This window comes from Sorex fumeus, unplaced genomic scaffold, assembly GCF_029834395.1.
Source record: "Sorex fumeus unplaced genomic scaffold, SorFum_2.1 ptg000028l, whole genome shotgun sequence".
Taxonomy (NCBI): domain Eukaryota; kingdom Metazoa; phylum Chordata; class Mammalia; order Eulipotyphla; family Soricidae; genus Sorex; species Sorex fumeus.
The window spans coordinates 14,885,651-14,899,682 of record NW_026606085.1 but is presented as its reverse complement, the minus strand read 5'-3'; the positions used below and the strand labels follow the sequence as shown (position 1 = coordinate 14,899,682).

Sequence of the window (14,032 nt, the reverse complement as noted above, 5' to 3'; positions counted from 1 at the left end):
TGAACTTAGATAAAACTACATACACGTTGCATCTGAAGGCATCAGAAGGGTCTTAGCGAAAATCCGGGTGTCTCAAAGGCTGACGGAAATGAGCAGCTCAAGGCTCTGCACCTCCCTTGTCAAGAAGGACTGGACACCAGGCAGGCTTCGGAACTGGGGGTGTGCCGGGCTGAGTCAGCCGTGCGTGGCTGTGGTCTGCGGCACTATTTACAGCGCCCTGACACCTCTCTGATGGGGTTAAGTATTTACATTCAGCTTGATTCTCCCCTTTGACTCTGCATGCTAAGGCGAGTCTCCGTCAGTCCTGGGAAAGACCGGACCCCTCCCTCCAGGGGTCCGGGACAGGGGCAAGTGGGGGTCCCCTCCCCCTCGCATATCTGAGCTGGCTCTCCTCCGAGAGTTTATGGCGGCCTGACCTCCGCCTCTGGGGGGAGAATCTGGCTGCTTCTGTACTACATAAAAAGGGCAAGTGCATTCATTATTATTATATTATTATACAATGGATAATATATAATGGCGATTATGCTGTCAGCAGTGGGGGCCTCTGACCGCACATCAGAGGCTGGGGTGACATAAATCCACCTAGGGAAGCTTTGGGAGGTTCTGTGTGAAGGTGAGAGGACCTGACTTGTCTCCTAGGAGTTCTGGGTGAAGTTTCCCCACACGCTGCAACTTTGGAGGTTGAGTGGGGGGTGGGGGTGGAGTTGGGGAGCGGGAGGCTGGGAGAATCCGGACAAAGAGTATTTGGAAGATGTGGGATTCTCCCGGCCAGGACCCCCTCGGAGCCCTGGAATGCTAATAGCTCTCATGTGGAGGGGGGGCCCTGACCCGGGGCCACCGTCCCCTTCTCGGGTCAGATTCTTTACTGCGAACCTGGCCTGCTTGGGTTTTCCTTTCTGCTTCAGGGGCTTCCCTCAGTGCCTTTGTCTCGGCTTTGTCCAGGCCCCCTGCTTGGCCCCGGGTCAGGAGATCAATGGCCTTCCCGGCTGAGGCTGAAACGCTGGGCTGCAGGGAGCAGGGGGTGGCGTTTCCAGGGCCAGAGGGGTCCCTTTTCCACCCCCTCCCTCACGCCCCTGCGCACGGAACTGTGGGACCCTGGTTCCGAAGGGGGGCAGGGTCCTGCTCCCGCACACAGTAGGGCTGCACCTGGGCGGAGCAGCACGCGAGCCGGCCTCAGCCCTGCCTGTCCCCGCCGCTGGAGCCCAGCTGGCCTCTCCCTTTATTAGACGCTCCCCCAACCCCCAGAACTCTCCACTTTTTAGAATGAAAATAGCAGCGGCTTAGGAAAGGCTTGCCTGGCATTTGCAAAGAGTCGGTTTACTGACAAAGCCTCTGCACCCTTTTATCTCGCCCCTGCCCCCACCCCTTCCCACGGCCTCCCCCTCCTGAACCGAGCGCCCCAGGAAGCCCGCCGCAGAGAAAGCTCCTGAGAATAGGAATTACTAACCGGAGTGTCACCCGAGCACCTTTGCTGGGGCCGGGGTAATGAGAATTATTCAAATGCAATCATAAAAATGAGGCCAGCCAGGAAGGAACGGGGTGGGGGCGGGGGTGGAGGGAAGGCTTCCTCGCCAGTTTTAAGTTTCATCATTTTCTGGGGAGCCCCTCTTGGGTGGGGGTGGGGGAGCCCACCGAACCTTTCGCCGCGGCCGCGCCGCAGCCCGGGATTGCCTGGCAACCCGGCGCCGGGGCCGGGGGCGCAGGAGCTCGGGGCCGGGGGGCGGCGCGCGCCCGCGGCGGGTGGGCTGCGGGGCCCCCGCGGGGCGCCCTAGCGGCCGGGCCGCGTGTGCCGCCGGCGCCTCGAGACGTCTCCAGCAGAGGGAGACACTGCGGCGGCTCGGCGGGCTCGCGAGCGGCCGGGCCCGAGTGGGTGGGGGAGGCGGGGGGGTGGGGAGAGGGGGAGTGGGGAGAGGGGAGGTGTGGACGGGGAGGGGGGGCTCCGGGGGGCGGGTCCCTGTGCCGCTGACGTCCCGAGCAGTGCTGGGAAGTATAGGCTGTGTTGTCACGCCGGTGTCAGTCTGATGAAGATTGGCATCAGGTAAGCTGTCATTCATTTCCATGTCAGAGACGCTTTTGCAGGCGGCGGCGGCGGCGGCGGCGGCGCGGCGGCGCGGCGGCTGCCGCTGCTGCGGGCGGCTGCTCAGCGCGCGTGTGTTTTATTCCAGTCCCCAAGCCAGAGTATTATTCATTGCGACAGGGCAAGGAGGAGAGAGGGAGGCAGCAGGGAGGAGAGAGGGAGGCAGCAGGGAGGAGGGAGGCGGCGAGCAGAGAGGGACGGCGGCGGCAGCGTGCAGAGCGGAGCCGGGGGAGCGCCGGCGGGGCGAGCGCCGAGCCCGGCGGCGGCGGCGGCGGCGGCGGGAGCCGCGCGGCCTCTCGGCGCCCCGGCCCGGCCCGGCCCGGCCCGGCGCGGCGCGGCCCGGCGCGAGCCGCGCGCAGCCCCAGCCCCGCCGCCGCCTCGCGGGGCTCGGGGCCCGGCGCGCATTGTCCGCGGGGGCGCGGGGAGCCCGAGGACGCGGAGCCGCGCGGCGGGTGCGGCCGGCAGCGGCGGCCCGGGCCGGGGGCGGCTTTCTCGGGGCGCCCGGACGCGGGAGCGGCCGCGGAGCCGCGGCGGTTGCGGGCCGGGCCCGGGCGCCCGGGCGCGCGGGGTTTGCGGGCGGAGCCGGCGGTGGGGCCCCGGCTGGCTCCCCGGGACGCGCGATGTCGGGTTCCGGCGGGCTGCCGGAGGCGCCGGGGCCCTGGGCCGGGCTCGTGGCCGCGGACTGGAGTTGGTCACAGCGGGGGACGCAGAGCGCCCGAGAGCCGAGAGCGGAGGGGGCCGGGGCAGGGTCCCGCGGCTCCGCGCAAACTTTGCGCTTCTTTGGGGGGCGGCGCGCGGGGCGCCCCGGCTCCCGAGCCCCGGCCCGGCGGAGCGGAGCGGCCGCCTTCCCCGCGGCTCGGGGCCGGCAGCCGAGCGGGTCGCGGCCACCCCGCCGCCGGGCCGGGCTGCAGGTCCGCGGCGCGAGTTTGGGTCCCGGCGCCCCGGCTTGTTCGCGGGACGGGCTCGCGGGCTTCACCCTGCGCCCGCGTCCGAGCGAGGGCCCGGCGGGGCCCGGAGCTCAGTCCCCGGCGGCGGACTCGAGGGCTCCGCCGCGGCTCACGGCGTTCCGTTGGGACGGAGGCGGTTGGCCTTCGGGGAGGGTCGCGCGCGGGGCCCCACGCTCCGCGGGCGGAGACGCACCCACGTCGGCGATGGAAGTAGCCGATACCGGCAGCCGAACCCCGAGGTCCGGCTGCTGTTCCTGGCCAGCGGACTGGAGGAGAGGACTTGGGGCGCGCCGGACCCCGCTCCTAGGGGAAAGATGGGGGACGCTAACACATCGAAGGGACCTTCTGGGCAGCGAGCGGGCAGCCGCGCAGGGCTCCGCGTGGATGCCAGGACCCGACCCCGGAGACTGCGGTGGGCGCCGCTCGCCACTCGGGGGCCTAGGGGGCCCCCGGCGCGGCGGGGCAGATGCGGGCCGGGGTGCGGGGCGCGTGGGGGCCGCCGCCTGTGCTGGGTCGCGGCTGCGCCGGCTCCAGCCCGCCCCCGCGACGATCCGCCGAAAGGGGGACACTGCCCTCCGCCCGCTTGCCCGGGACTTCTCCAGCCTGTTGACCTTTGGGGTTCCAGTGGCCCCCCAAGCCTCGCACTAGGCGGCCCCCCGCCAGCCGGGCGCTGTTGAAGCACAGACACATCCGCCCCGCCGAGCCTTTGCTCTTAGTCTTCCTCTTCCGAGGCCCCGGGACCTCGGGGGCCTGGACCCGACTCCCCACGTCTGGACTAGGCGCCCACCCTGAGTGCGTTCCTGGGCACCCAGGCCTGGCCGGGGCGCCGCCAGGGGCTTGCCCAGGGCCGGCCCACGGGGCAAGCAGACTGTGTGGGGATGCGGCCAGGAAGGCTAGAAATTTCCTCCTGACAATCGTGAGCGCGCCCGCCCAGGCCTCGGCGCACCCCATGACCACCCTCGGGGGGCGGCCGGCCGGGACTGCCTCGAACCCAAGAGCGCGCGCGCCTGAGCCGGCGTGGTGGCCTCCGGGCGGGGCGGCGGGGCCGGTGTCCGCGCGGCGGGCGAGCGCGGGCAGGGCCGAACTCGGGCCTGTTGTTCTCGGCCTGGACCGGCAGCTCCCTCCCACCCAGAGCCTGACCCCGCCGGACACTCCGCGCCGCCCGTGTCTGCCCCTTTGTGAGCGCCAAAGGCAGAGAACGTGGAACTGCTGGGGACGCGGGGCAGGGGGTGGCCGCAGGAGGAAGAGGTCAGGTCCCGCCTGCAAACGGCACCGAGCATAGGCAACTCGAGACCGCCTGTTTTATGATCCTTCCTGGGAGTTTCCTGCGCTCTGCTTTTAAGTCTATAGATTGCTTTAAGTTAATGAAAGTGCTGCTTTCAAAAGGGGCTTTTATTGTGCGGCAGTGGCCAGGCCAGTCCCTCCCCTTTACTCGTCCCAAATGGGCCTGTTTAAAAGAGGGAGCCTCCTGGAGTCCCCATAGCAGCTGGGGGGGGGGGGGTGCTCCACGTGACGCGGGTGATGAATGAAACCAGCGCACCAGCCATTCAGAGACCCGTTTGCTTCTTCTTTTCCAGTCCCGTTTCCTCTGATCGGTCCTGGAGTGCCTTTGGGGCTTTCACTGAGTCTAACTGTGACCAGTGACCCCCACCCCCATCCCGGCCCCCAAAGCCCCCTTTCAACATTGCTTTACGGAGGCCTGACCCTGCTTAATTAAACTCCAACTGGATTTCAGGATTTCAACTGGCAGCCAATTCAAAAGGAGAAAAAAAAGTGTCCTCGGGCCTGGGGAGGGCTCTCCGTTGCTGCTGAGGCCATGGGCCCAAGTGTCAGGGAGAAAGGCCCGCCCGGAAAGGAAGGTGGAAGCCGGTTCCAGGGCTCTCCCCGGTTCCCATCTCTCTGGCACGGAAGGTGAGGCTGGCAAGGTTCTTGCTCAGGCCCGGAACAGCAGCGGGGCCGAGCTGTGGCTTTGACCGCATGTCATAACCATTTAAACTGTGGTTACTTGTTCAGAGCTCAAAGCGTCTCCAAGCTGGGTTTCATTAACTCTACACCAGTTGCCTGGAAGTTCAGTAGCAATAAATTGTGTAAACACATTTGAAGTAAGTTAGTGATGAAATAAGGAGAATTACTGTCTTGTGAGTGGAGAATCCTGAATCCGTGGAGTTCTCGCGTAACTGGAAACAGGCCCCCTCTGGCCTGGCCTTGATGTTTATGGGGGCTCCCGAGTATGTGCTAAATTTCTTTCTGCCATGTCCATCTTCAGCCTGGGCCTGAAACTCATTAGGGACCAAGGCATGCCTGCAAAGCAAGAAAGGGCCGGCTTTAAAGGGGGCTCTATTAGCCTGGTTTAGAAACTCGGATCAGCCCATCAACCTGACTTCCTTCCCCTGGCTGAATACGGAGCCGTAGCATAAACAGCAGTGGAGCAGGCCAAATTAGATTTTTAAATGCTAGCAACTTAATAATACTGTGTTGTTAGCAATTGAATTTGTTTTTATTAGAGAAACAACCTATTAAATTTATAGGCCTCCTACATGGTGCACGATTTCCTTGCAATTTATTTCGCTCCTGCCTCCACCCCCCCACCCCGTCCCCAAAAACTCTACCCCCAATTTCAGACTTTGGTTCCCGACTTCTTTAATGTAGAGCACATTTTCTAAATTAGTGGGAGGCAGGTGAGAAATGCGGCTCCAAGTCTGCCCCTTCCCTCTGCCTGCCGGGCCGCTCTGGGTGCGCCGCTGTGGGTTATATATACACGTGGATGTGTGATGAATCCTCGAGGTGATGCCGGCACGTGAAGCCTGCATCAGACAAGATGCAGATGAGAGTCAGGACAGGGGGAAGGGAGGAAGTTAGATGGGAAATGAAGTCGTGATGAGCCTCTGCCGGCCTCCTTTTCCAGCCAGCACACCGTGCTGAGGAGAAAACACCTCATGGAGATGGAGATGGAGATGCGGGGGTCTGAGGGCGGGGCTGCGGGTGCGGCTGGGTGGTGGCCAGGCTTGCTGCAACAGGGAGCTGCTAATTTAATCAAATCTAATACCTGGTGGGAACGAGAGGAAAGAGATAATCAAAGCTGGCAGGTCAGCCCACTGAATGTCTTGAGTTTCATACCTTGTCCCTGTCTGACACCCCAGGTCACCAAGCTTCTGGGCCTTGGTTTCCTCATCTGGAGTGCGCGCTGTCTCTCTGTTTCTCTCTTCTTTCTTTCTTTCTTTCTTTCTTTCTTTCTTTCTTTCTTTCTTTCTTTCTTTCTTTCCCTCCGTCCTTCCTTCCTTCTTTTCTTCCTTCCTTCTTTTCTTCCTTCCTTCCTTTCTTTCTTTCTTTCTTTCTTTCTTTTGTTTTTGGGCCACACCCAGTGTTGTTCAGGGTTTACTTCTGTCTCTGTGCTGGCGGCGGGGGGGGGGCGCATCTGGGGTGCCGGGGATCAAACCCGGGTCAATGGCGTGCGAGGCTAGTGCCCTGCCCTCTGTGCTATCACTGAGGCCCTGTAAGGTGGGGTGTGTCTCTGGCTTCTGGTGAAGCTCCGGAGAGTGTTTGCTGCAGGAAGGTAGGCTGGGTGCGCCCAGCCTGAGAGTGTCACCTCCTTGCTGGGCTCTTTCCTTGCAGGCTCCACAGCAGCACCCCAGGAATTCCAAAACTTGGATACAGGGACTCGTTTGCCCGCTGCCCGACTTTCTGTTCAAGGATTTTCACACTCCACCTCGGTCCTCACCTCCCAAACTGCCCGCACTGTCCCAGGAGGGACAGTTGAGGCTGGGAACCTCTGCCCGCCTTCCCCCCACCCCCACCCCTACCGCCCACCCTCACTGCATTTGTGTTCGTGGATCTGACGGACAAGAGCTGCCCTTTATTGCCAGTGAGAGGGAGGGCCGCTGGCTCCCAGCCTCTGGCCCAGCCGGGGGGCCGGGGGAGCTGGGCGCTGGCCCACAGCTAGCCACAGCCTGAACCTCACCCGGCAGCCTCCATGCTGGCAGATCAAAGCTGCTTCTGGGCCAGGAAGCCCTGGAAGTCACACCCAGTGCTTAGACAGAAGAGTTTGCAGTTTGGGCCTGGAGCCTGCTCGCTGGGATCCTGGGGACATGGCCCTGTGGAATGCTGACCCCTCACCCCTCAGCCGGGGGTCTCCGGGGCAGAGACAGGCGGGACAGCAGGTTTGCTGAGAGGGTGCTGGCAGGCTGGAAGGCGCCCCCCGCCCACCCGCCTCCCCAGAGCCCCTCAGACTGCGGGCACGGGAGCCCCGCCCTGGGCGCCCAGGATGAGCTCGCTGCACACGTGTCCTCTTCAGGGGCATCTGCTGTTTGCCTTGGCTGCCCCTCCGCGGGGCCTGCCTGCCTGGGTTTCTAATTACAAGAAGGACGTTTCTGCTAAGACCTATCTCACTAAAAACACATCGCTGTGTGTAATAAGAAACCCTAAACCGGGCAGGATATTTTAAAACCGAAGCAGTGAAGATTAGATTAAGTCTCCACCAAACGGCTTCGTTCTTGTATTATTTTTGGCTGGAATGCGGGGAAAAGCAGCTGGCCCTGGGGCCCAGGCAGACTCTGGAGGCTTCAGATGGGGCCGGAGTGGGTGGCGTAACTGTGCGTTTCTCCGCTTACTAGGAAGCCGGCCAATTTCAGTGTGTGTGCGATCAAGACAGTGCGGGTGCCTGGTGGGGGATGGAGGAGTCGCTTGTGGTGGCGGGGGGGAGGGACCGGACTGGATGGGCCACTCGGTGGCCCCAGAGTCAGTCGGTCACAGGACACCGAGAAGGCCTTGAGGCCGCACACCCAGTTTGGGTCTGGACTCGGCGTGGCACTGGCGTTTGCCCCATCCCTAGCCCACGCCCACGCCCAGAGTCTGCCAGGCGCTTTCCTGGGTGGGGGAGAGACGGGAGGCAGGGTTGTCCAAGATTCCTGGAAGCAGAGCCCAGAACCTGTGCCCGAGCCTGCTCTGGGCGTGTGTCTCTGCCTGGGCAAAGGTGGGGTCCTACACACAGAGGTGACCCTGCACCACGCAGCAAGCCTGGGTCACCCGGAGGCCCCTGATCCTGTGACACTGCACAGAGAGGCTACTGCAAGACTCCTGCTATACCAGCGATGCGCAGATGGGTCTAGAGGCCTGCAGACACCTTTGTCCAGTGCAGGAGAAAAAACATAGGCCAGAGGCACAAGAATAAGGAGGACCTGGGCCTGGTACCCCGAGGGGGCTTGTGGCGAAGGTGGAAATAGTGCGTGGGCCTGTCGGGTGAGGGAGAGAGAGTGCGAGTGTGCAGGGGGCAGGAAGGAGCCTCGGGACAGCATGGAAGGCCCAAAGCGGGTGCAGACCATGAGTCCTCAGGATGCTTGTGGAGTGAGCGGGGCCAGCCTCAGGGGCTTCTCTGGGCAGTGTCAGTAGTGTGTGTTTGCATGCATGCGTGTGTGTATGTGCATGTGTGGTACATGTGCATGTGTGTACCTGTGCTTGTGCTCATCTGTGTGCATTCATGTGTGAGTACCTATGCATGTGTGTGTGAGTGTACACATATGTGCGTGTGTGTGTATGCATGTAGCTGTGTGTATGTAATGCATCCATGTGTGAGTGTATGTGTGCATGTACATGTGTATATACATGAGTGTGTGTGTGTGTGTGTGTGTGCACGCGCAGGCCCAGTACACAGTGCTCTGGTACTGTGTGGACATCTTGGGGAGGGGGGTGGCTCTGGGGAGGGGCAGCTAGGAGAAGACAGGGTGCAGGGAATCGAACCCGGTCCTTCCACCTGCAAAGCACATGCTCAGGCCTTCGAGCTCTCTGGCCTGCAACTTGAACTAGATGAGAAGTTCAGCGCCCGCCAACCCCCCACTGCCCAAGCTTGCTGCCCACCCCCCACCTCCTGTGGGGCACGGGCTTGTTTAATTCCGAGGGCTCCTGGCGCCGTTTCCGCGGGTAGAAATTAGGCTAAAGATTCAGTGCATGAAACCAGCCAGCCAGTTCCATTCCTGGCTGCCAGTCAAGTCCCCTCCTTGCCCCTGAGGCCCAGCACATGGCCGGCCTAGCAGCGCCCCCAGGCCTGCGTATGGTGAGGCAGGGAGGAGAGGATGCTGCCTGGCCTGAACTGGCCCGATCTATGTTTGCCGGAACTCACTTGCCAGGGTCCCCTAGACAGCTGCTTTCTGCGCATGACTGGCCACCTCCCAGGGGACCAGCACAACCCCCGGTATTGCCTGGGCAGCTGGAGTCCAGGGTCTCAGGCTGTTGGGGTATGCCTGAGGCTTCCTGGGCAGTGGCTGAAACCAGGCCTGGGGGTTCCCTGAGGGCAGTCGTGTGAGTTAGAGCTTCAGCCACTGCCCTTGACTCCCTGCACGGTTTCCCACTGCAGTCCTCCTCTGCACACTCCCCCAAGGCACAGTCCCCAATGCATAGTCCCCCCGTGGTCCCTTACACTGCACAGTCCCCCAAGGCAAAGTTCCCACTGCACAGTCCCCACTGCATAGTCCCCCATGGCACAGTCCCCCTCTGCACACTCCCCCAAAGCACAGTCCCCACTGCGTAGTCCCCCAAGGCACAGTTCCCACTGCACAGTCCCCACTACACAGTCCCCAATGGCACAGTCCCCACTGCGTAGTCCCCCATGGCACAGTCCCCCAAGGCACAGTCCCCACTGCACAGTCCCCCAAGGCACAGTTCCCACTGCACAGTCCCCCAAGGCACAGTTCCCACCGCACAGTCCCCACTGCACAATCCCCCATGGCACAGTCCCCACTGCACAATCCCCCATGGCACAGTTCCCACTGCACAGTCCCCCAAGGCACAGTTCCCACTGCACAGTCCCCACTACACAGTCCCCCATGGCACAGTCCCCACTGCACAATCCCCCATGGCACAGTCCCCACTGCACAATCCCCCATGGCACAGTCCCCCACTGCACTGTCCCCCCTGCACAGTCCCCACTGCACAATCCCCCATGGCACAGTCTGCCAAGGCACAGTCCCCACTGAACAGTCCCTCACTGCACAGTCCCTCACTGCATAGTTCCCCACTGCACAGTCCCTCACACTTCAGTCCCCACTGTATATTCCCTCACTGCACAGTGCCTCACTGCACAGTCCCCCACGGCACAGTCCTCCACTGCATAGTCCTCACTGCACAGTCCCCACTGCACAGTCCCCCACTGCACAGTCCTCACTGCACAGTCCCTCACACTTCAGTCCCCCTTCACAGTTCCCTAATGAACAGACCCCCACTGTACAGTCCTCCTCACTGCACAGCCCCCACTGCACAGTCCCCTGCAGTGCAGTACCCCACACTGCTTAGTCCCCACACAGCACAGCCCCCACACTGTACAGCCCCTCCCTGCAGGTGCCCCACTGTACAATCATCCCACTGCATAGCTGCCCACTGAGCAGCCTTCACACTGTTTAGTCCCTCACACTACTTCCCCCGCACTCTCTCCCTCACTGCACAGTCCCACCTTCACTGCCTCCTCCCCTCACTGCCTCCCCCACACACTGCCTCTCCCCCCACACTGCCTCTCCCCCCACACTGCCTCTCCCCCCACACTGCCTCCTGAGTGTCCTCACAGCAGACAGGGGTATGTATGTGTGGGGGAAGGGAACTCATGAAAGATGCAGGCTTTGACTCAGACAAAGGGGAGTCCAGCTGCTGGGAGGCCCCTGCTGGCCTTCACTGAGCATCCTGGCCTTTGTAGGGTGCGGACTGTGGGGCCTGGAGGGGCAGGGAGGGCTGGGCATTGCTTTGCCGTGGGAGCTCTGGGTGTGGTGCTGGCACTGCCGGCAGTGGTGAGAACTGACCGCCTTCCTGGGCTGTGAGGCTGGGTCAGGTGCAGGTGAGGTTTGGGGACGGGGTGGGAGAAGGAGCTTCTCCGGTCGTGCAGCGAGGCTGGGGGTGGGGGAAGGCCCCCGGCTGTCCCCCTCCCCCTCAGTGAGGCATTTGGAGGGTGCAAGGTTGAATAGGCAGAGAGGGAGCCTGGTGCAAGGCACATGCACATGTGTGCAGTGCATGCATGTGGGAGAGTGATGTGTGTATGTGTGTGAATATGAAAGTGAGTGAATGTGTGAGTGTGTGAGGTGGGTGTTTTGGACTGTGTGCATGTGTGTGTGGTGTGTTGGTGTGTGTATGAATGTGTGAGTGTGTGTGGTACTGTGTGTGCACATGTGAGTGTGGTACTTTGTGTGTGCACATGTGTGTGTATGAATGTGTGAGTGTGGTACAGTGTGTGTGTGGACTGTGTGTGTGTATGTGTGTCTGGCAGGGACTTTGACCACCTCACCTGACCCTCCTGCAGCCCTGGTGAACCCCGACTTTTCATGATGAGAAACGAAGACTAATGGCAAGCAGAGACCAACGCCCTCAGAGGGAGTCGGGTGTTTGCAGTTTTCTGGGCTGAGAGTGGATCTTCGTGTGTGTCCAGTAACTCTCAGCCTGCTTTGTGGGTACGTGGGAGCCACGGAGAGCAGCTCTGTGCCCTTCTCTGGAGCTGAGCCTCCCCAAGGAGTGTGGAGGGGAGGAGGCTTCCCGCCCTGGGAGCCAGCCCTGCCCTGCCCTGACTCGTCCCCGTTAACTCGGCAGCAATCGGCACTGGCAGGGAGACCCGCTTGGTTCCACGCCCGCCGCCGCGGGCCCCTGGATAATTCATGGCCACGTTTGGTGTCGCCTCACATTTCTGGGTCACCGAGCTATGTGTGGTTGGGGGGAGCAAATCCTGCGCTGAGTGTGGTTCTGTGGGGCACTCCAGGCGGTCTGTGTTTGCTGCTGCGTGCTGGCCCTCAGCTCAACCAAGGCCCCTGGGAGGCTCCAGCTCGAACCCCACGCCCCGCTCCCCGGTGCTGCCTTAGGTGACTGTCCCCCGCTCCCATGGGACATCTGAGAGGAAAGGTTGGCTGGTGAAGGGCACCTGGGGGCTCCTGAGGCAGCGAAGCCGGGAGGCTAACACAGGCCACAGCCCCGGGACGGTGCCTGAGGGAGGGTCCCCTGACCCGACACCCTGCCGTGCTTGGCGGCCACAGGAGCTCCTGGGAGCTTCTCCTGCATCCATGGGCAGCTCAGTGCAGCAGTTAGCACTCACCGTCTCCGCAGCGGTGCCCAGCTCTGCCCCGCCCTTAGCTCTGCTTTAGGCCGCCGGAACCCGGGGAGTCACCTGCGTCCCTCTGGAGCCAAGCTCAGGGCCTGCTTCTTCCTCGGGTTCAAGCCACTGGTTCCTTGCAGGCAGCTTCCTGGGACTGGGGCTCTCTCGTGGGCTGCCCCTTCAGTGCCTGGGGAGGAGCTGGTGAGGGGCAGGGTACACACACACACACACACACACACACACACACACACACACACACACACACACACACCTGCTGGGAACACAGGGGTGTACGGGGGCCAGGCTGGGCCTGTCCTACAGACCAGGGATGAGGAGGGTCCAGAACTGGGTGCGGCTGCCCTGGCCTATGTTCCCTCACCGACAGGCATCAGTGCGGGTGCTCCACGGCTCCCCTTCTCTGCACCCTGCACCCCGCTTGCACCGTGCCTGTTTGGAGAGCCGGGAGCCCCTCTCGGTCTTCACCGGTTTCTCCTAAGGAGGAAACTGTCCCGGGGTTGTGGGTGCCCCCCTTCCCTTACTGTCCTTGCGTGGCCAGGAGGCTCGGTGAACTCCTCGGTCAGAGCCCCCAGTCCCTGCCCTCCTGTGCCAAGCTCCTGTGGGCACCCCCGAGGCCAGGGCAGCAGAGACACCAGAGATAGCAGGGCTGGGAGGCTCCTGGTCACTCCACGCTGGGGTGGGGCTCAGCCACTTGGTGCCTCCGCTGTGCTGGGCACTATTTGGGGACCCATGACCCCCAGGATACTTCTGCTAGTTCAGTGCCCTCCTGCCCTCTTGGAGCTGTAGATGAAGGGGTGGAGGCACAGAGAGGTTAAGGAGCCCATCCCAGGCCACACAGCCTGCCGTGGGCAGGAGCGTGGACACTCTGTGCCACCAGGCACCGCTGCTTCTTCAGGGAAGGCCTTTGGCCCTGTCCAGATGGGGCTCTGTGAGACCAGAGAGCCTGAACCCGCTGGTGTGGCTACCCCCCCTGCCCTTCCTGGCACCCTCTCCCCCCACCCCCTGCCCACTGCCGTGCCCTTCCACGCTGCCCTCTCTCCCCTGCCCTCTGCCCAGTGCTTTCCCAACAGTCTGCAGTAAATGGGGGTGACAGCCCAGGGCAGGGCCCTTGAGAAGATGGGGTCTCCTGGACCGGGAGCCTGAGCAGCATCAGGAGAGGAAAGCCTTTGCCTGCCTCCCTTCTTCCCTCCCTCCTCCCTCCCTTCCTCCCTCCCTCCTGCCCTCCCTTCCTTCCTCTCCTCCCTCCTGCCCTGCCCCCTTCCCTGGTGCCCTTCCGGAAGTCAGAGAGGGTGCTCTGTCGCAGGGGGGTCGGCGATGACCCTAGATCTGTGTGCCCCTGATGGGCCTCAGCTTGGCCCTGGGCCTGGCCGGGCTCCCGACTTCTCAGCAGGTCTCCATGCCGAAAACCCTCTTCTGCTGGCCTGCTGCCCGCCCTGACTGCTTTCCACGGAGAAGCCTTGAGGCGCAGCGGGACGGAGGATGGGCTCAGAGCTGGGCTTCCTGGGCTGCTCGACTTAGACTGTTCCTTCAGGGCTGGAGGTCCCCGCACTGGGCTCGTCTGCATGTCCATAGCCCTTCCTGTGGCCAGTGGGCGGCCACCCTGCCGTGCCTGTCAGCCCCACGGTTCTTCCAAGCCTGTGCAGTCCACTTTGCCAGGGACGGAGTTTGTGGGGGCAGTGGGTGGGTGCCCCGAGTCTGTCCTGCCCAAGGTTGGGGGGGTGGGAAAGCTCTTCTGACCCCCAGAATTCCCCTACAGCCCTACCGGGGCCTCTGCCTCCCGCCTGTGCCTCCACCGGGCCCAGGGCAGCATGTGGGGTGGCCGCTGGGGGCCAGCAGTGACCTCTGGGTGGGTGGTCTGGGTTCCCCCAGCCCTCGTACACCTGCTGTTCCTCCGTCCCAGGGAGCCTGGCCGGCGTGTCTGGAGGCGCCGAGCTCCCG

The 14,032-nt window shown here is 62.9% G+C and overlaps 1 protein-coding gene across 7 annotated transcripts in view; it reads left to right on the top strand.

The window, feature by feature from the left end:
• Window positions 1-1,927: 1,927 nt before the first annotated feature.
• The window catches only part of PKNOX2 (PBX/knotted 1 homeobox 2), a 137,350-nt gene continuing 125,245 nt past the window's right edge, over window positions 1,928-14,032 (top strand). For 3 of the 7 annotated variants that reach the window (XM_056115068.1, XM_056115066.1, XM_056115063.1), the window contains exon 1: window positions 1,938-2,038. The gene's annotated coding sequence lies outside the window, so the exon portion shown is untranslated. Of the gene's footprint in view, window positions 2,039-2,129; window positions 2,150-14,032 lie in introns of those variants that run through there. The other 4 variants (XM_056115067.1, XM_056115064.1, XM_056115069.1 and 1 more) reach the window with 3 other exon arrangements.